This window comes from Arachis hypogaea, chromosome 17 (assembly GCF_003086295.3).
Source record: "Arachis hypogaea cultivar Tifrunner chromosome 17, arahy.Tifrunner.gnm2.J5K5, whole genome shotgun sequence".
NCBI lineage: Eukaryota > Viridiplantae > Streptophyta > Magnoliopsida > Fabales > Fabaceae > Arachis > Arachis hypogaea.
Genome location: NC_092052.1, coordinates 86015673 through 86036589, shown reverse-complemented (window position 1 = coordinate 86036589; position 20917 = coordinate 86015673). Strand labels below are relative to the sequence as shown.

Here is a 20917-nt window from a genome sequence, read left to right as displayed (position 1 = left end):
TATGTAATTCATTGGTAGGAATTTCAGATAAGCGAATGGAGATGCTTTTCGTTCCTCTGAACCTCTGCTTTCCTGCTATCTTCATCCAATCTGTCTCATTCCTTTCCATGGCTGGCTTTATGTGATACATCACCACTGTCAATGGCTACTTTCGGTCATCTCTCGGGAAAATGATCCAATGCCCTGTCACGGCACGGCTAATCGTCTGGAGGCATCACCCTTGTCAATGGCTTCATCTTATCCTCTCAGTGAATAATATGCTCACGCACCCTGTCACGGCACGGCTATTCATCTGTCGGTTCTCGATCATGCTGGAATAGGATTTACTATCCTTTTGCGTCTGTCACTAACGCCCTGCAATCGCGAGTTAGGAGCTCGTCACAGTCATTCAATCATTGAATCCTACTCGGAATACCACAGACAAGGTTTAGACCTTCCAGATTCTCTTGAATGCCGCCATCATTCTAGCTTACGCCACGAAGATTCTGGTTAGGAGATCTAAGAGATATTCATTCTAGCTTAATTCGTGTAGAACGGAAGTGTTTGTCAGGCACGCGTTCATAAGGGAGAAGGATGATGAGCGTCACACATAATCATCACCTTCATCACGTTCTTGGGTGCGAATGGATATCTTAGAAGCGAAATAAGAAGAATTGAATAGAAAACAGTAGTACTTTGCATTAATCTTTGAGGAACAGCAGAGCTCCACACCTTAATCTATGGAGTGTAGAAACTCTACCGTTAAAAATACATAAGTGAAGGTCCAGGCATGGCCAAGATGGCCAGCCCCCTAAAACGTGATCAAAGGATCATAAGGTAATCCAAAGATGCCTAATACAATAGTAAGAGGTCCTATTTATAATAAACTAGCTACTAGGGTTTACATGAGTAAGTATTTGATGTATAAATCCACTTCCGGGGCCCACTTGGTGTGTGTTTGGGCTGAGCTTAAGTGTTGCACGTGCAGAGGCCATTTGTGGAGTTGAACGCCAGTTTTTGTGCCAGTTTGGGCGTTCAACTCTGGTTTTGGATCCTTTTCTGGCGCTGGACGCCAGATTTGGGTAGAAAGCTGGCGTTGAACGCCAGTTTACGTCGTCTATTCTTGGCCAAAGTATGGACTATTATATATTGCTGGAAAGCCCTGGATGTCTACTTTCCAACGAAATTGGAAGCGCACCATTTCGAGTTCTGTAGCTCCAGAAAATCCACTTTGAGTGCAGGGAGGTCAGAATCCAACAGCATCAGCAGTCCTTTTTCAACCTCTGAATCTGATTTTTGCTCAAGTCCCTCAATTTCAGCCAGAAAATACCTGAAATCACAGAAAAACATACAAACTCATAGTAAAGTCCAGAAATGTGAATTTAACACAAAATCTATTAAAAACATCCCTAAAAGTAACTAGATCCTACTAAAAACATACTAAAAACAATGTCAAAAAGCGTATAAATTATCCGCTCATCACAACACCAAACTTAAATTGTTGCTTGTCCCCAAGCAACTGAAAATCAAAATAGGATAAAAAGAATAGAATATACCATAAATTCCAAACTATCAATGAAACAGAGCTTCAATCATATGAGCGGGACTTATAGCTTTTTGCCTCTTGAATAGTTTTGGCATCTCACTTTATCCATTGAGGTTCAGAATGATTGGCATCTATAGGAACTCAGAGTTCAGATAGTGTTATTGATTCTCCTAGTTCAGTATGATGATTCTTGAACACAGCTATTTTATGAGTCTTGGCCGTGGCCCTAAGCACTTTGTTTTCCAGTATTACCACCGGATACATAAATGCCACACACACATAATTGGGTGAACCTTTTCAGATTGTGACTCAGCTTTGCTAAAGTCCCCAATTAGAGGTGTCCAGGGTTCTTAAGCACACTCTTTTTTTGCTTTGGACCTTGACTTTAACCGCTCAGTCTCAAGTTTTCACTTGACACCTACACGCCACAAGCACATGGTTAGGGACAACTTGGTTTAGCCGCTTAGACCAGGATTTTATTCCTTTAGGCCCTCCTATCCACTGATGCTCAAAGCCTTGGGATTCTTTTTATTTGCCCTTGCCTTTTGGTTTTAAGGGTTATTGGCTTTTTGCTCTTGCCTCTTGGTTTTAAGAGCTTTTGGCTTTTTCTGCTTGCTTTTTCTTTTTCTTTCTATATATTTTTTTTTTCGCCTATTTTTTTTTTATTTTTTTTCTGCAAGCTTTGTTCTTTGCTGCTTTTTCTTGCTTCAAGAATCATTTTTATGATTTTTCAGATTATCAAATAACATGTCTCCTAGTCATCATTCTTTCAAGAGCCAACATATTTAACATTCTTAAACAACAACTTCAAAAGACATATGCACTGTTCAAGCATACATTCAGAAAACAAGAAGCATTGTCACCACATCAATATAATTAAACTAAGTTCAAGGATAAATTCAAAACTCATGTACTTCTTGTTCTTTTGATTTAAAACATTTTTTTTTTAAGAGAGGTGATGGATTCATAGGACATTTATAACTTTAAGACATAGTTACTACTACTAATGATCATGTAATGAAGACACAAACATAGATAAGCACATAGAAAATGAAAAACAGAGAAAGTAAGAACAAGGAATGAGTCCACCTTAGTGATGTCCTTGAGCTCTTCTATGTCTCTTCCTTGTCTTTGCTGCTCCTCCTTCATTGCTTTTAGATCTTCTCTGATTTCATGAAGGGTGATGGAGTGCTCTTGATGTTCCACCCTTAGTTGCTTCCAATAATTGTGTGGAAGAAAATGTATCCCCTGAGGTATCTCAGGGATCTCTTGATTTGCAGTCAAATGTTCTACCACTGAGCTATAGACCCTTGATGGAAGCTTTTGTCTTCCCTTTCCTCTTTCTAGAGGCTTCTCTGGCCTTAGGTGCCATCAATGGTTATGGAAAAAACAAAAAAAGCTATGCTTTTTACCACACCAAACTTAGAATGTTGCTCGCCCTCGAGCAAAAGAAGAAAGAATAGAAGAATAAGAAGAAGATATGGAGGAGATGGAGGGAGATGTGTATTCGGCCATATGGGTGGGATTGGGTGGGAAAGAGATGTTGAATTTTGAAGGAAAGTGGGTGTTTGGATGTGAGTGGTAAAGAGTTAATAGGGAAGAGTGTTTATTGGGAATACAGGATGATTGAGAAGAGAGAAGAGAGTGAGTGGAGGTAGGTGGGGATCCTGTGGGGTCCACAGATCCTGAGGTGATCCTGTGAGGTCCACAGATCTTGAGGTGTCAAGGCATTTACATCCCTGCACCAATTTAGGCATGCAAAATGCCCTTGCACACAACTCTGGGCGTTCAGCGCCAGGTTGGTGCCCATTTTGGGCGTTCAACGCCCATTTGCTGCCATTTATGGCGTTGAACGCCAGAACCATGCTTGTTCTGGGTGTTCAGCGCCAGGATGCTCCCATTCTGGGCGTTCAGCACCAGAACTATGCTCTGTTCTGGCGATTGAACGCCAGACAGATGCTCCTCCAGGGTGTGATTTTTCTTCTGCTGTTTTTGATTCCGTTTTTGAATTTTTTGTTTATTTTGTGACTCCACATGATCATGAACCTAAGAAAACATGAAAAACAATAAAAATAAGAATTAGATAAACATTGGGTTGCCTCCCAACAAGCGCTTCTTTAATGTCAATAGCTTGACAGTGGGCTCTCATGGATCCTCACAGATGTGCAGAGCTTTGTTGAGACTCTCCAACACCAAACTTAGAGTTTAGATATGGGAGTTCAACACCAAACTTAGAGTTTGGTTGTGGCCTCCCAACACCAAACTTAGAGTTTGACTGTGGGGGCTCTGGTTGACTCTGCTTGGAGAGAAGCTTTTTCTGCTTCCTCCCCATGGTTGCAGAGGGAGATCCTTGAGTTTTAAACACAAGGGAGTTCTCATTCCATTGAAGGAATATTTCACCTCTGTCAACATCAATCACAGCTCTTGCTGTGGCCAGGAAAGGTCTTCCTAGGATGATGGATTCATCCTCTTCCTTTCCAGTATCCAGGACTATGAAATCAGCAGGGATGTAAAGGCCTTCAACCTTTACTAACACGTCCTCTACTTGTCCATAAGCCTGTTTTCTAGAGCTGTCTGCCATCTCTAATGAGATTTTAGCAGCTTGCACCCCATAGATTCCCAGTTTCTCTATTACAGAGAGGGGCATGAGGTTTATTCCTGAACCAAGGTCACACAGAGCCTTAAAGATCATGGTGCCTATGGTACAGGGTATTATGAACTTTCCAGGATCCTGTCTCTTCTGAGGCAATGTCAGTTGATCCAGATCACTTAGTTCATTGATGAACAAGGGAGGTTCAACTTCCCAAGTATCAATGCCAAATAATTTGGCATTCAGCTTCATGATTGCACCAAGAAACTTGGCAGTTTGCTCTTTAGTAACATTCTCATTCTCTTCAGAAGAGGAATATTCATCAGAGCTCATGAAGGGCATAAGGAGGTTCAATGGGATCTCTATGGTCTCTAGATAGGCCTCAGAGTCCTTTGGTTCCTCAGAGGGAAGCTCCTTATTAATCACTGGACGTCCCAGGAGGTCTTCCTCCTTGGGATTCACGTCCTCTCCTCTCCTCACAGGTTCGGCCATGGCGCTTATGTCAATGGCCTTGCACTATCCTTTTGGATTCTCTTCTGTATTGCTTGGGAGAGTACTAGGAGGGATTTCAGTGATCCTTTTACTCAGCTGGCCCACTTGTGCTTCCAGATTTCTAATGGAAGACCTTGTTTCATTCATGAAACTTACAGTGGCCTTAGATAGATCAGAGACTAGATTTGCTAAATTAGAAGCATTTTGTTCAGAGTTCTCTGTCTGTTGCTGAGTTGATGATGGAAAAGGCTTGCTATTGCTAAACCTGTTTCTTCCACCATTATTAAAGCCTTGTTGGGGCTTTTGATCCTTCCATGAGAAGTTTGGATGATTTCTCCATGTTGAGTTATAGGTGTTTCCATAAGGTTCACCTAAGTAATTTACCTCTGCTATTGCAGGGTTCTCAGGATCATAGGCTTCTTCTTCAGAAGATGCCTCTTGAGTACTGTTGGATGCAGCTTGCATTCCATGCAGACTCTGAGAGATCATATTGACTTGCTGAGTCAATATTTTATTCTGAGCCAATATGGCATTCAGAGTATCAACCTCAAGAACTCCCTTCTTCATAGGCGTCCCATTACTCACAGGATTCCTTTCAGAAGTGTACATGAACTGGTTATTAGCAACCATGTCAATGAGTTCTTGAGCTTCTGCAGGCGTTTTCTTTAGATGAATGGATCCACCTGCAGAAGTGTCCAGTGACATCTTTGATAGCTCAGATAAACCATCATAGAATATATCCAGGATGGTCCATTCTGAAAGCATGTCAGAAGGACACTTTTTGGTCAACTGTTTGTATCTTTCCCAAGCTTCATAGAGGGATTCACCTTCTTTCTGTCTGAAGGTTTGAACATCAGCTCTAAGCTTGCTCAACTTTTGAGGAGGAAAGTACTTGGCTAAGAAAGCCGTGACCAGCTTATCCCAAGAGTTCAGGCTGTCTTTGGGTTGAGAATCCAACCATAATCTAGCTCTGTCTCTTACAGCAAAAGGGAAAAGCATGAGCCTGTAGACTTCAGGATCTACTCCATTAGTCTTAACAGTATCACATATCTGCAAGAACTCAGTTAAGAACTGAAAAGGATCTTCAGATGGAAGTCCATGAAACTTGCAGTTCTGCTGCATCAGAGAAACTAATTGAGGTTTCAGCTCAAAGTTGTTTGCTCCAATGGTAGGAATGGAGATGCTTCTTCCATGTAAATTGGAATTAGGTGCAGTAAAGTCACCAAGCATCTTCCTTATATTATTATTATTATTTTCGGCTGCCATTTCCTATTCCTGTTCGAAAATTTCTGAAAGGTTATCTCTGGATTGTTGTATTTTAGCTTCTCTTAGTTTCCTTTTCAGAGTCCTTTCAGGTTCTGGATCTGCTTCCACAAGAATGTTCTTATCCTTGCTCCTGCTCATATGACAAAGAAGAAGGCACAGAAAAATAATAATAATAACGGAGATCCTTTATACCACAGTATAGGGATCCCTTTGTAAGTAGAAGAAGAGGGGGAGACAAAGAATGTAATATAATGGAAGAAACACAATTGTGAGGATGGCAGAGATGTAAGATGAGATGTTAGGATATGAATGAGTAAATAGAATAGGATGGGAGAGGGAGAATTTTCGAAAATATTTTTGAAAAAGAGTTAGTGATTTTCGAAAATAGTTTTTGAAAAATGTTAGTAATTTTCAAAAATTTTTGAAATCAAAAATAAAAAATGAAAAATAAAAATAATCAGTTAATTAAAAAGAAATTTTTGAAAAAGAGGGAAGATATTTTCGAAAATTAGAGAGAGAGAGTTAGTTAGGTAGTTTTGAAAAAGTTAAGAAACAAACAAAAAGTTAGTTAGTTAGTTGAAACAAATTTTGAAAAGATAAGAAGTTAGGAAGTTAGAAAAGATATTTTGAAAAGATATTTTTGAAAAAGATAAGATAAGAAGATATTTTAGAAACTAATTTTGAAAAAGATTTGATTTTTAAAATCTCAATTAATGACTTGATTCACAAGAAATCACAAGATATGATTCTAGAACTTAAAGTTTGAATCTTTCTTAACAAGCAAGTAACAAACTTCAAATTTTTGAATCAAAACATTAATTGTTGTTGTTATTTTCGAAAATTTGGTCTAAAAATAAGAAAAAGATTTTTGAAAAATATTTTTGGAATTTTCGAAAATAACTAAGAATTTTGAAAAAGATTTGATTTTTGAAAAAGATTTTGAAAAAGATAAGATTTTCAAATTGAAAATTTGATTTGACTCATAAGAAACAACTTGATTTTAAAAATTTTTGAAAAAGTCAACTCAAATTTTCGAATTTGATGAGAGAAAAAGGGAAAGATATTTTTTTGATTTTTTGAATTTTTATGAAAACATGAAAATTATGCAATGCATGAAATTTTTAGATCAAAACAATGAATGCATGCAAGAATGCTATGAATGTCAAGATGAACACCAAGAACACTATGAATGTCAAGATGAACATCATAGACACAATTTTGAAAAATTTTAATGCAAAGAAAACATGCAAGACACCAAACTTAGAATTCTTTAATGCTTAGACACTAAGAATTCAAGAATGCATATGAAAAACAATAAAAGACACAAAACAAAAATCATCAAGATCAAACAAGAAGACTTACCAAGAACAACTTGAAGATCATGAAGAACACTATTAATGCATGATATTTTCGAAAAAATGCAAGATGCATATGCAATTGACACCAAACTTATAACATGACTCAAGACTCAAACAAGAAACACAAAAAATATTTTTTATTTTTATGATTTTCTAATTTTTTTGTATTTTCTTTTAATTTTTTCGAAAATTATTGTAAAAAAAATAAAAATAAGGATTCCAAAATTTTTAATATGAATTCCAAGAATCTTGCCATGTTAGTCTTAAAGCTCCAATCAAAGGGTCAGGCATGGCTTAATAGCCAGCCAAGCTTTAATCAAAATATGAGTGTAATTCAGACATGACAAGCCTAACATGCCCTATCCAAAAGAATTGGACATGACTCCACTGAGGTAATTAGTTGAAAGCCAATCCCAAAGCAGTTTGGGTATGGCTTTACAGCCAGATAGGCTTCAACATGCTTCATGAGACACTAGAATTCATTCTTAAAAATTTTGAAGCCATAGAATAATTTATTTTTGAAAACAAATATATTTTTTTTTTTCGAAAACAGATGAGAAATTTTTGAAAGATTTTTGAAAATTTTTTTTTTGAAAATAAAATAAAAAGAAAATTACCTAATTTGAGCAACAAGATGAACCGTCAGTTGTCCAAACTCAAACAATCGCAATGGCGCCAAAAACTTGGTGCACGAAATTGTGATCTCCAGGCTCGAACAAATCCTGGTAATGGCTCCAGAGCTTGGTGCTCTGATCTTAATTCATAATTGTCACAACTTCGATACAACTAACCAGCAAGTGCACTGGGTCGTCCAAGTAATACCTTACGTGAGTAAGGGTCGAATCCCACGGAGATTGTTGGTATGAAGCAAGCTATGGTCACCTTGTAAATCTCAGTCAGGCGGATATAAAATAATCATGGAGTTTTCGAATAATAAATAATAGAATAGGGATAGAGATACTTATGTAATTCATTGGTAGGAATTTCAGATAAGCGAATGGAGATGCTTTTCGTTCCTCTGAACCTCTGCTTTCCTGCTATCTTCATCCAATCTGTCTCATTCCTTTCCATGGCTGGCTTTATGTGATACATCACCACTGTCAATGGCTACTTTCGGTCATCTCTCGGGAAAATGATCCAATGCCCTGTCATGGCACGGCTAATCGTCTGGAGGCATCACCCTTGTCAATGGCTTCATCTTATCCTCTCAGTGAATAATATGCTCACACACCCTGTCACGGCACGGCTATTCATCTGTCGGTTCTCGATCATGCTGGAATAGGATTTACTATCCTTTTGCGTCTGTCACTAACGCCCTGCAATCGCGAGTTAGGAGCTCGTCACAGTCATTCAATCATTGAATCCTACTCGGAATACCACAGACAAGGTTTAGACCTTCCGGATTCTCTTGAATGCCGCCATCATTCTAGCTTACGCCACGAAGATTCTGGTTAGGAGATCTAAGAGATATTCATTCTAGCTTAATTCATGTAGAACGGAAGTGTTTGTCAGGCACGCGTTTATAAGGGAGAAGGATGATGAGCGTCACACATAATCATCACCTTCATCACGTTCTTGGGTGCGAATGGATATCTTAGAAGCGAAATAAGAAGAATTGAATAGAAAACAGTAGTACTTTGCATTAATCTTTGAGGAACAGCAGAGCTCCACACCTTAATCTATGGAGTGTAGAAACTCTACCGTTAAAAATACATAAGTGAAGGTCCAGGCATGGCCAAGATGGCCAGCCCCCTAAAACGTGATCAAAGGATCATAAGGTAATCCAAAGATGCCTAATACAATAGTAAGAGGTCCTATTTATAATAAACTAGCTACTAGGGTTTACATGAGTAAGTATTTGATGTATAAATCCACTTCCGGGGCCCACTTGGTGTGTGTTTGGGCTGAGCTTAAGTGTTGCACGTGCAGAGGCCATTTGTGGAGTTGAACGCCAGTTTTTGTGCCAGTTTGGGCGTTCAACTCTGGTTTTGGATCCTTTTCTGGCGCTGGACGCCAGATTTGGGTAGAAAGCTGGCGTTGAACGCCAGTTTACGTCGTCTATTCTTGGCCAAAGTATGGACTATTATATATTGCTGGAAAGCCCTGGATGTCTACTTTCCAACGCAATTGAAAGCGCACCATTTCGAGTTCTGTAGCTCCAGAAAATCCACTTTGAGTGCAGGGAGGTCAGAATCCAACAGCATCAGCAGTCCTTTTTCAACCTCTGAATCTGATTTTTGCTCAAGTCCCTCAATTTCAGCCAAAAAATACCTGAAATCACAGAAAAACACACAAACTCATAGTAAAGTCCAGAAATGTGAATTTAACACAAAATCTATTAAAAACATCCCTAAAAGTAACTAGATCCTACTAAAAACATACTAAAAACAATGTCAAAAAGCGTATAAATTATCCGCTCATCACCAAGCTTTCTGATAGTGGATGCAGGTATTAAGTTGATGCTTGCCCCAAGATCGCATAAGGCTGTCTTGGTGCAATTACCTTCTAATATGCATGGTATCAGAAAACTCCCAGGGTCTTTAAGCTTTTCAGGAAAGCTCTTCAGAATGACTGCACTGCATTCTTCAGTGAGGAGAACTCTTTCTGTTTTCTCCAATCCTTTTTATGACTCAAGATCTCTTTCATGAACTTGGCATAAGAAGGTATTTGCTCGAGTGCTTCTGCTTATTTCAAGAGTCCTGAGATAATCTGCAAAGCGAGCAAATTGCTTATCCTGTTCCTCTTTCCAGAGTTTTTGAGGATAAGGTATCTTGGCTTTATATTCCTCAACCATAGTTGCTGCAGGTTTATTGCCTACAGAAGTGGTTGAAGAAGCCTTTTTAGAGGGGTTGTTATCAGCATTTGTGTGTGTCTGATCCCTCACTGGCAATTGAGTGCCAGAGTTAGAAACTGGAGTGACGTTAGACGCCAACTCCTTGTCTGTTCCTGGCGTCTGAACGCCAGAATTGTGCCCATTTTGGGCGTTCAGCGCCAGATCTTGCCCAGTTTGGGCGTTCAACGCCAGATCCTTGCCCATTTCTGGCGTTGAACGCCAGTTTTGCCTTGTTTCTGGCGTTGAACGCCAGTTTTGGGCATGGTCTGGGCGTTCAGCGCCAGCCTTCTACCAATTTTCTGGCGTTTTAGTGCCAGAATTATTTTTCCCTGGGCTCTTACTGTCCTCAGGTGACTTTTGGGTGGTTTGCTCATTCCTTAGCTTTTTGCTGCCTTGAGGTGGGGTATTTAATGTTTTCCCACTTCTTAATTGAACTGCTTGGCATTCTTCTGTTATTTGTCTTGACAGCTGCTGCTTTGTTTGCTTAAACTGTTCTTCCATATGTATATTAGCCATCCTTGTCTCTTGTAGTCTATCTTTGAATTCGGCTAATTGCTTTGTTAGGAAGTCCAATTGCTGATTGAATTCAGCAGCTTGTTTCACAGGACTGAGTTCAGCAGTTGCTGTTTTAACCTCTTCTTTCATGGAAGGGTCACTGCTTAGGTACAGATGCTGATTCCTGGCAACTGTATCAATGAGCTCTTGAGCCTCTTCAATTGTCTTTCTCATGCGGATAGATCCACCAGCTGAGTAATCTAGAGACATCTGAGCTCCTTCTGCAAGCCCATAGTAGAAGATGTCTAACTGAACCCACTCTGAAAACATTTCAGAGGGGCATTTTCTTAGCATCTCTCTGTATCTCTCCCAGGCATCATAAAGAGATTCATTATCTCCTTGTTTAAAGCTTTGGATGTCCAGCCTTAGCTGTGTCATCCGTTTTGGGGGAAAGTATTGATTCAGGAATTTTTCTGTCAGCTGTTTCCATGTCCTTATGCTGGCCTTAGGTTGGTTATTTAACCACCTCTTAGCTTGATCTTTTACAGCAAATGAAAACAGTAATAGTCTGTAGACATCCTGGTCTATTTCTTTATCATGTACTGTGTCAGCAATTTGTAAAAATTGTGCCAGAAACTCTGTAGGTTCTTCCTGTGGAAGACCGGAATACTGGCAACTTTGCTGCACCATGATAATGAGCTGAGGATTCAACTCAAAGCTACTGACTCCAATGGAGGGTATGCAGATACTACTCCCATATGAAGCAGTAGAGGGGTTAGAATATGACCCCAGAGTCCTCCTAGACTGTTCATTTCCGCTTAGGTCCATGATGGAGAAAGGGAGATGATGTAAAGTAGAGAAAATATTTTTATTTATTTATTTATTAATTTATTTCGAAAATAAAATAAAAATAAATAAAAGTGGGTGAAGATTTTCGAAAAATTGAGGAGAAAGAAAGTGGTTAGGAAGTTTAAAAAAAAATCTGAATTTTAAAAATTGATTTTCGAAAAAGATGCTTTAAAATAGAGAGAAAATATATTTTTAAATTTTAAGAAGAGAGAGAAAAACAATAAGATAGCACAAGATTTAAAATTTTTAGATCTAATGCTCCTTGTTTTCGAAAATTTTTGGGGGGAAAACACCAAGGAACACCAAACTTAAAAATTTTAAGATCAAGATACAAGGAAAACTCAAGAACACTTTGAAGACTCAAAAGAACACAAGAACACAAAGGAAGAACACCAAACTTAAAATTTTTTTAGAAAACCAAAATAAATTTTCGAAATTTTTTTTTTTTTTGAAAAATCAACAAGAAAACACCAAACTTAAAGTTTAGCACAGGATTTAATAGAAAAAAATATTTTTGAAAAAGATGTTAAAAATATGATAGCCAATTACCATGAACATAAACACCACGTTCTAACTAATTGAGCTATAAATTTAAAGTGTTTTAACAAGGGATAAATAACAAAAGACTCTAAACCAAAAAAGAAAAATTTTTCCTAGTCTAAGCAACAAAATAAACCGTTAGTTGTCCAAACACGAACAATCCCCGGCAACGGCGCCAAAAACTTGGTGCACGAATTGTGAATCACACTTTTCACAACTCGTACCACTAACCAGCAAGTGCACTGGGTCGTCCAAGTAATACCTCACGTGAGTAAGGGTCGAATCCCACGGAGATTGTTGGTTTGAAGCAATCTATAGTTATCTTGTAAATCTTAGTCAGGAAGTCAATTATTTTTATCAGTTGAATTGCGAATAACCAAGGGAGCATAAATTAAAGGTTACTTGTTATGCAGTAATGGAGAATATGTTGGAGTTTTGGAGATGCTTTGTTTTCTGAATCTCTGCTTTCCTCTGTCTTCTGATTCACGCACGCACGTCCTCCTTTGGCAAGCTGTATGTAGGGGGTCACCGTCGTCAATGGCTACATCCCATCCTCTCAGTGAAGAATATGCTCACATGCTCTGTCACAGCACGGCTAATCATCTGTCAGTTCTCGATCATACTGGAATAGGATTCTTCGTCCTTTTGCATCTGTCACTAACGCCCAGCACTCGCGAGTTTGAAGCTCGTCACAGTCATTCGATCATTGAATCCTACTCGGAATACCACAGACAAGGTTTAGACTTTCCGGATTCTCATGAATGCCGCCATCAGTTCTAGCTTATACCACGAAGATTCTAATTAAGAGATCTAAGAGATACTCATTCAATCGGATATAGAACGGAGGTGGTTGTCAGGCACACGTTCATGGTTTGAGGAAGGTGATGAGTGTCACGGATCATCACCTTCATCACAGTTAAGCGCGAATGAACATCTTAGATAGGAACAAGTGTGTTTGAATGGAAAAGAGAAATACGTGCATTAATTCATCGAGACACAGCAGAGCTCCTCACCCCCAACAATGGAGTTTAGAGACTCATGCCGTCAAAGAGTACAAAGTTCAGATCTAAAATGTCATGAGATGTAAAATAAGTCTCTAAAAGTTGTTTAAATACTAAACTAGTAGCCTAGGTTTACAGAAAATGAGTAAACTCTGATAGATGGTGCAGAGATCCACTTCTGGGGCCCACTTGGTGTGTGCTGGGGCTGAGACTTAAGCAATTCACGTGCATAAGGCTGTTTTGGGCATTCAACGCCAGGTTTGGGTCCATTTCTAGCGTTGAACTCCAACTTTTGATCCTTTTCTGGCGCTGGATGCCAGAATTGGGCAGAGAACTGGTGTTGAACGCCAGTTTACATCGTCTATCCTTGTGCAAAGTATGGACTATTATATATTGCTGGAAAGCCCTGGATGTCTACTTTCCAACGCAATTGGAAGAGCGCCATTTCGAGTTCTTTAGCTCCGGAAAATCCACTTCGAGTGCAGGAAGGTCAGAATCCAACAGCATCAGCAGTCCTTTTTCAGCCTGAATTAGATTTTTGCTCAACTCCCTCAATTTCAGCCAGAAAAATACCTGAAATTACAGAAAAATACACAACTCATAGTAAATTCCAGAAATATGAATTTTTCCTAAAAACTAATAGAATTAAACTAAAAACTAACTAAAATATCCTAAAAACTATATGAAATTAACCCCAAAAAGCGTATAAAATATCCGCTCATCAAGGGCGCAGATCCTGAGATTCCTATCCAGTCAGAGCCTCCACTCCAGCAGATAGATCCTCTTACACTTATCCAGTCTGCAGACCCTCAGGCCTCCACAGAGCCTCCAGCAGCCCATCCTTCCGGAGATGACACTCCTTCACACCCAGCTTGAGTGAGCATCGAGGACGATGCTTTATTTTAAGTGTGGGGAGGTCGCCATCTCTGGCGTATCTTTTTGGTGAACCACTACAGACTCTTTTATCTTATTTTGGTTATTTTTCTATATTTTTATCTTTATTTTTATTTTTTATCTTTCAATACTTATACATTGTCTTTTTTTTTATGTATTTTTATTTTATTTCTGTATTTTGCACTTTAGTTCATACCTTAGCCAGTTAGTTTAGTTGCAATTCTAACTTATTAGTTATAGAAAATATGGATTAATTAGTATAGTTTACCCTTTTTTGGCATATGATAGTTTGATTTAAATTAAAAATAAAAAGGAAGTAAACTAGAGACTTTAACATAACCAAAACAATCCACACACCTTGTATATATAGCATTACATGTTAGTTAGTTAACAACATTTCATCAAGGAACAACACTAAAACTTTAAAGGAACCCTAAGATTTACATTGAGAATAATGGGAACTCTTAATTTTTACTTGCATGACATGTATAACTGATATATGCTGTTTGAGCTGGAGGACACACAGCCTGTGAGTTTTGAGCTTAATTGTATCGTTACATTCAAACCATAATTTTTATTCCTGTGTGTTTGGCCCTTCTTTTTTCTGGTGTTCTTTACTTTGTTTTAATCTATATGTCCAATTATAGAGTATAGACACATACTAAGAGATGATTTAGGCCATCATTTGAATTTTTCCTCACTTATCCCAAATTAGCCTACCTTTTACATCACCCTTGTTAGCCCCCTTGAGCTTTTTAATCCCCTCTTGTTCTATAAACCACATTACTAGCCTTAAGCAGAAAAATAAAATAAAAATCCCAACTTGAACCCTTGGTTAGCTTAAGATAGAAATTGTGTATTGTTTAAGTGTGGGGAACTTTATGGGAACATGGATGATAGGAACAAAGGTAGAAACTTAAAAAGAATAAAGATGTTTAAAAAAAAGGATTTTTGGGAAGCATGCTCATGTGAAATCAAAACAATTGAATTACCATGTGCATTAAAAAAATATTTTATTTTTGGTATTTAATTGAGGGGATACAAAAAAAAATCCCCAATTGCAAAATAAAAAGAATCAATGCACATGTGACAAAGTTAAGTTTAATGCATGAGCTTGCAAATACAAAGTGAGAAAATTTGGGCAAATAGGTTGAGAAACTTTGATTTATAAAATATGTATGTTAGGTGAGATCTTAGACTAATCAAGGATTCACTTATTAGCTCACTTAGCCTTATACATATACCCTTACCTTTACCTTGGCCCCATTACAACCTTGAAAAAGACCTCATGATTTTTGTATGCCTATATTCTATAATTGTTGATTGGTTAGATGAAGAACATGGTTATAGAAAGTAAGGATAAAAGAAGAATAGAGTGATTAACCCAATAAACACTGAGTGACTAGAGAGTAAACACAAAATCCAGTGAGGGTTCAATAGCTCATCACCATATATCTCTACTTAAATTGTTAATTGTCTGGCAAGTTTGAAAAATATTTTTACCCATCTCAATTGTAAAAGTGCTTTAACATTATCTAGGGTTTGGTTATGCATATATGATTCCTTGAGAATGTGAATTAATTTAACTACATGTAAGTTTTATATGCATGTGAATAACAATTAAAATTGCATGATTCATTTAGGTAGTTTGCATTTAGAATAGATTGCATTGCATGAGATTCCACCACTTTAACCTTACCTTACTCTTTATCTTGAATTTAGCATGAGGACATGCTATTGTTTAAGTGTGGGGAGGTTGATAAACCCATATTTTATGATGTATATTGTGCTCAATTTAAGTGATTTATTCAACCCTTCACCCACTTATTCATGTAAATTGCATGGTTTTACTTTCCCTTCCTTATTATGTGATATATGTGAAATACATGTTTCCTATGCTTTAAAGATAATTATTTTAATCACCCTTTATTACCATTCGATGTTGTAATTTGTGTGTTGAGTAGTTTCAGATCTTCTAAGGCAGGAATGACTTAAAGGATGGAAAGGAAACATACAAAAATGGAAGGAAAGCACAAAATGGAATTTTTGAAGAAATTGGCAGTGACGCGAATGCATGGATGATGCGGCTGCATGCCTAGCGCGAAAAGGCAGCGACACGAATGCGTGACTGACGCGGATGCGCGCCTTAAGCAGAACACAGATGACGCGGACGCATGACCGAAGCGAACGCGTGATAAGGAAAACTCCAGATGATGCAACCGTGTGACCCACGCGGATGCATGACAGATGCCACGCACCAGAAATTACAGAAAACACTCCCAGCGATTTCTAAAGCCCTTTTCGGCCCAGATCCAAGTACAGAAAGCACAGATTAGAGGTTATAAAGTGAGGGAATGCATCCATTCAAAAGAGGCCTTCAATTATTCACTTTTCATAGTTTAGATGTAGTTTTTAGAAAGAGAGGTTCTCTCCTCTCTCTTAGGTTTTAGGATTAGGATTCCTCTTAAAGAATTTAGAATTTTAACTCTTCATCAGGTTCAATATTTCTTTTACTTTATATTTCTCTTTTACTTTCAAACACTTTAATGCTCTCATTTAATTACTTATGTTGCCAGATTGATTTATGAACTCTTTATGTTTAGATTGATTTTCTCTTATTAATGCAATTGAGTTATTCCAGATTTATAATTCTTATTTAGCTTTTCATATCCTTGGCTTTAATTGATTAACTGGAAATCCTTGAGTTATTAAACTTATTGTGATTGACTGTTATGTTTGCTAATTGAATTGAATTCCACTAACTCTAGTCTTTCCTTAGGACTTGGCTAGGACTTGGGAAATCTAACTAATTAGTTCACTTAACTTTCTCTTGCTTTCGTAAGGGTTAACTAAGTGGGATTAACTTCAATTCTCATAAGAATAACTAGGATAGGACTTCCGAATTTTCATACCTTGCCAAGAGTTTATTTTATAGTTATTCATTTATTTTACTTGTCATTTAAATTAATTGTTCCTTACTTTCAAAACCCCCAATTTACAAAATTCATAACCAATAATAAGAACATGCCTCCCTGCAGTTCCTTGAGAAGACGACCCGAGGTTTGAATACTTCGGTTATCAATTTTTAAGGGGTTTGTTACTTGTGACAACCAAAACGTTTGTAAGAAAGGACTTTTGTTGGTTTAGAATCTATACTTGCAACGGAAATTTATTCTGAATTCTAGACCACGCAAAAGTTCTCTCTTCAGACACCAAGGCCACGATTGATGACAAGTCATCTTAGCCCATTTTAGCTAGTCTTTTTCTTTTGTTTTCATTAGAATTATGCACTTTCTTAAGCTACAAGCAAGCTAATTGAGTAGATTTTCATGTTTCCCTTGATTGAACCAACCATATGTGAATTCATGCCATTTCATGAGGTTTTGAACTATATTTGTTGCATATTGTGGAAGATTGAATACCTCATGATTTTGAGCAAAACTTTGATTAGTTTGGTTGATCAATGATAGGTGAAGAAGGCTTGGAGAAAGGTTGAAGCAAAGAGGAATGGCTAGGAGTGAAGAGAGGACAATGGAATAAGTGAAAATTGAACCGGGTTGCATGAAGTTAGCCCCAACGTTAGCCCCCTAACTTGGAGGCTAACGTTGGGCATATGAATCACTCTTTGGAAGTAGCCAACGTTAGCTCCAACGTTAGCCCCCTAACTTGGAGGCTAACGTTGGAACTTGAGAGTTTCTCCCTGGGCTACCAACGTTTGCGCCAACGTTAGCCCCCTAACTTGGAGGCTAACGTTGGCACTTAAATCACAATGGGGGAGTAGGCAACGTTTGCGCCAACGTTAGCCCCCTAACGTGGAGGCTAACGTTGGCACCAATCACACCAAGCAAGGCCAACGTTAGGGTCAAAGTTAGACCCCTAACGTTGGCGCCAACGTCTAAACCAGAAGAATGTGGTTTGCTGATATGAAAAGTTAGGGTCAAAGTTAGACCCCTAACTTTGACCCTAACGTTGAAGACCAACGTTGGCTAACTCCATTTCCGGTTCAATTGGTTCACTTCGGTTCTTCTTCAATCTTCAAGAGCAATCAACCAAGGCCTCTTTCAACCCAATTCCACCAAGAACAAAGGCCCAACTCAAGGCTTGAAGATCATTTTGGAAAGTGTATAAATAGGATAGAATTCAATTTGTTCAGGGAGCTTTTGCTGGAGAGTTTTCTTTTAGAGCTTTCCTTTTAGAATTTTCATAATAGTTTTCGAAGAGCTTTTGAACTTGAGTGAACTTTAATTTCTTGCTTTCATTGCTTTCAATTTCATTTGACTTTTGTCTTGGATCTTGGATTGGAGAATTGAAGAAATTCTGTTTCAATCTCAATCTTGGATCTCTCTATTTCCTTTACTGTTAATTGAATTAGCATTTCTGTTTCTGTTACTTGATCTTCATCTCTTTTCTTTGCAATTTACAATTTCCTTGCTATTGTTCTTGTGGGATCTAGGAAGGCATTGAGATCTAGACTTGGTTTTCTAGTCTCTGGGTCCTGAGATCTAAATTCTCATTTCAATTCTCTGTTTAATGCTTTCATTGTTCATTTACTTTGCTGTTATAAGATCCGGTTCAATCCCAACTCCCTTTTCCTCTTCTGTTTGATGCAATTTAGTTTTCCCTTGTTTAAATTCTGCAAATCCTCATCCCAATCCCCTTTACTTTTCAAGCAATTTACATTTCTTGCACTTTAAGATTCTGCAATTTACATTTCTTGCACTTTAAGTTTCTGTCATTTAATTTCTTGTCCTTTAAGTTTCAGCAATTTACTTTCCCGCTCTCTTTAATTTCATGCAATTTACATTCTGCAAATCACAAATCACCCAACCAACACTTGATTCGCTTGACTAAATCAACCACTAAACTAAAATTGCTCAATCCTTCAATCCCTGTGGGATCGACCTCACTTCCGTGAGTTTTTATTACTTGATACGACCCGGTACACTTGCCGGTTAGTTTTGGGTGTTTTGGTAGAAATTCGTTTCTCATCAAAATATCTCATCAAGTTTTTGGCGCCGTTGCCAGGGAAGATTGATTAGATTGACAATGATTAAGTGAGGTGGTAATCTAGATCAAGCACTTTTTCTTTATTTTTCTTTAACCTTTGATTAACCCACTAACTGTTTGAATTTTTGCTTAAGCTAACTAAAACTTCATTCTAGCAGTAGATTGAAGTATCACTGGTTTGTGTGCTCTTATGTTCTGCTTGTATGTCAGGTACACAAAGAGCCATACCCAATTTTCATGAACAAGACGAAAGAACTCTCAGGAGGTTAAGAAGAGCCGAAAGAGGGAAAAGTATTGTTGGAGAAGAAGAATCTGAGGAAGAATACCACGAGATGGAAGGAGATACATCTAATCCAGGAGAAGGAGTTAATAATCCACCACAACAGAGGAGAGTATTGGCTTCCTATACTTTTGCAAATGCTAGACATTGTGGAAGCAGCATTCTCACCCCTAATGTCAATGCAAATAACTTTGAACTGAAGCCACAACTCATCACATTGGTCCAGAATAACTGCTCATTTGGAGGAGGACCATTGGAGGATCCAAATCAACATCTATCTACCTTCTTGAGGATCTGTGACACTGTCAAATCCAATGGTGTGAATCCTGAGACTTACAAGCTTCTGCTGTTCCCGTTCTCATTAAGGGATAAGGCTGCACAATGGCTTGAAACTTTTCCCCAAGCAAGTATCACTAGTTGGGATGACTTGGTGGCTAAATTTCTAGCCAAATTCTATCCACCCCAGAGAGTCATCAGGCTGAAAACTGAGGTGCAGACATTCACACAATTAGATGCTGAATCCTTGTATGAAGCATGGGAGAGGTACAAAGCCTTAATCAGAAAGTGCCCTCCAGAGATGTTCAATGAATGGGATGTGCTGCAAAATTTCTATGAAGGCCTGACATTGAAATCTCAGGAGGCATTAGATCATTCTGCTGGAGGTTCACTACAACTAATGAAAACTGCTGAGGAAGCTCAGAATCTTGTGGACATGGTGGCCAACAATCAATATTTCTTTGCTCATCAAAGAAGCCGCCAACCATCACAAAGAAGAGGAGTAATGGAACTAGACGGAGTGGATTCAATCCTAGCTCAAAACAAGATGATGCAGCAGCAATTTCAACAACAATTTGAGCAAATGGCTAAGAGGATTGACAGTCTCCAAGTTGCAGCAGTCAACACTAGCCAGCCATCAACCACATGGGGTCAGAGTGAAGAGACTCAAGAGGAGCAACAACAAGAACAAGCCCAGTACATGCACAACCAAAATTCTGGGCCAAATGAAGTATATGGTGACACTTACAACCCTTCTTGGAAGAACCACCCAAACCTTAGGTGGGGAGACAATCACAACCAAAATCAACAACCATGGCAGAGAAACTCAAACCAAAACACTTTAAGAAACAACCAAAACCACAACCAGCAGCAAACCAACCAAAACCCCTACAGAAAACCTCAAAACAACTACTCCAACCCCAACCATTACCAATCTAATAACCAACCCACCAACCAAAATGTCTACCATCCACCATCCACATTTCACAACCCACCACAAGCATCACCTGAATCTCACAGACTCACCAACTTGGAAACCTTGATAGACAAAATGTGGAAACACCAAGAAATGACAACCAAGAACCATGAAGCCTCCATGAAGAGCCTAGAGAGGCAAATTGGGCAAATCTCCAAACAGATTTCTGTTGAGAAATTTTCAAGCTCACTGCCAAGTGACACAATCCCAAATCCTAAGGAAGAATGCAAGGCAATACAATTGAGGAGTGGAAAAGTCTTGGTGAAAAATGAAGAAGCAACCAAGAAGCCAAAGGAAAGTGACAAGAAACAAGCTGAAGAAGAGAAAGTCAATGACAAGAAGGAGGCAGCAAGCAAGCCAACTCAGAATCAAGTTCAAGAAAAAGAAGATCAGCCACAAAAATCAAGAAAGGGAAAGGAAGTAATTGAAGGACCAACTAAGGACCAAAGGCAGGGAAATAACTTCACTCCTCCCTTGCCATACCCTCAGAGGTTCAACAAAGAGATTAATGACAAGCATTTTCACAAATTCCTTG

At 38.4% G+C, this 20917-nt stretch overlaps 1 non-coding gene across 1 annotated transcript; it reads left to right on the top strand.

Annotated features, from left to right (window-relative positions):
* Positions 1 to 5366: 5366 nt before the first annotated feature.
* LOC112767647 (small nucleolar RNA R71) lies at positions 5367 to 5474 on the top strand. Its single transcript, XR_003185089.1, has one exon. It is a non-coding gene; the product is annotated as a small nucleolar RNA R71 (small nucleolar RNA).
* Positions 5475 to 20917: the final 15443 nt, after the last annotated feature.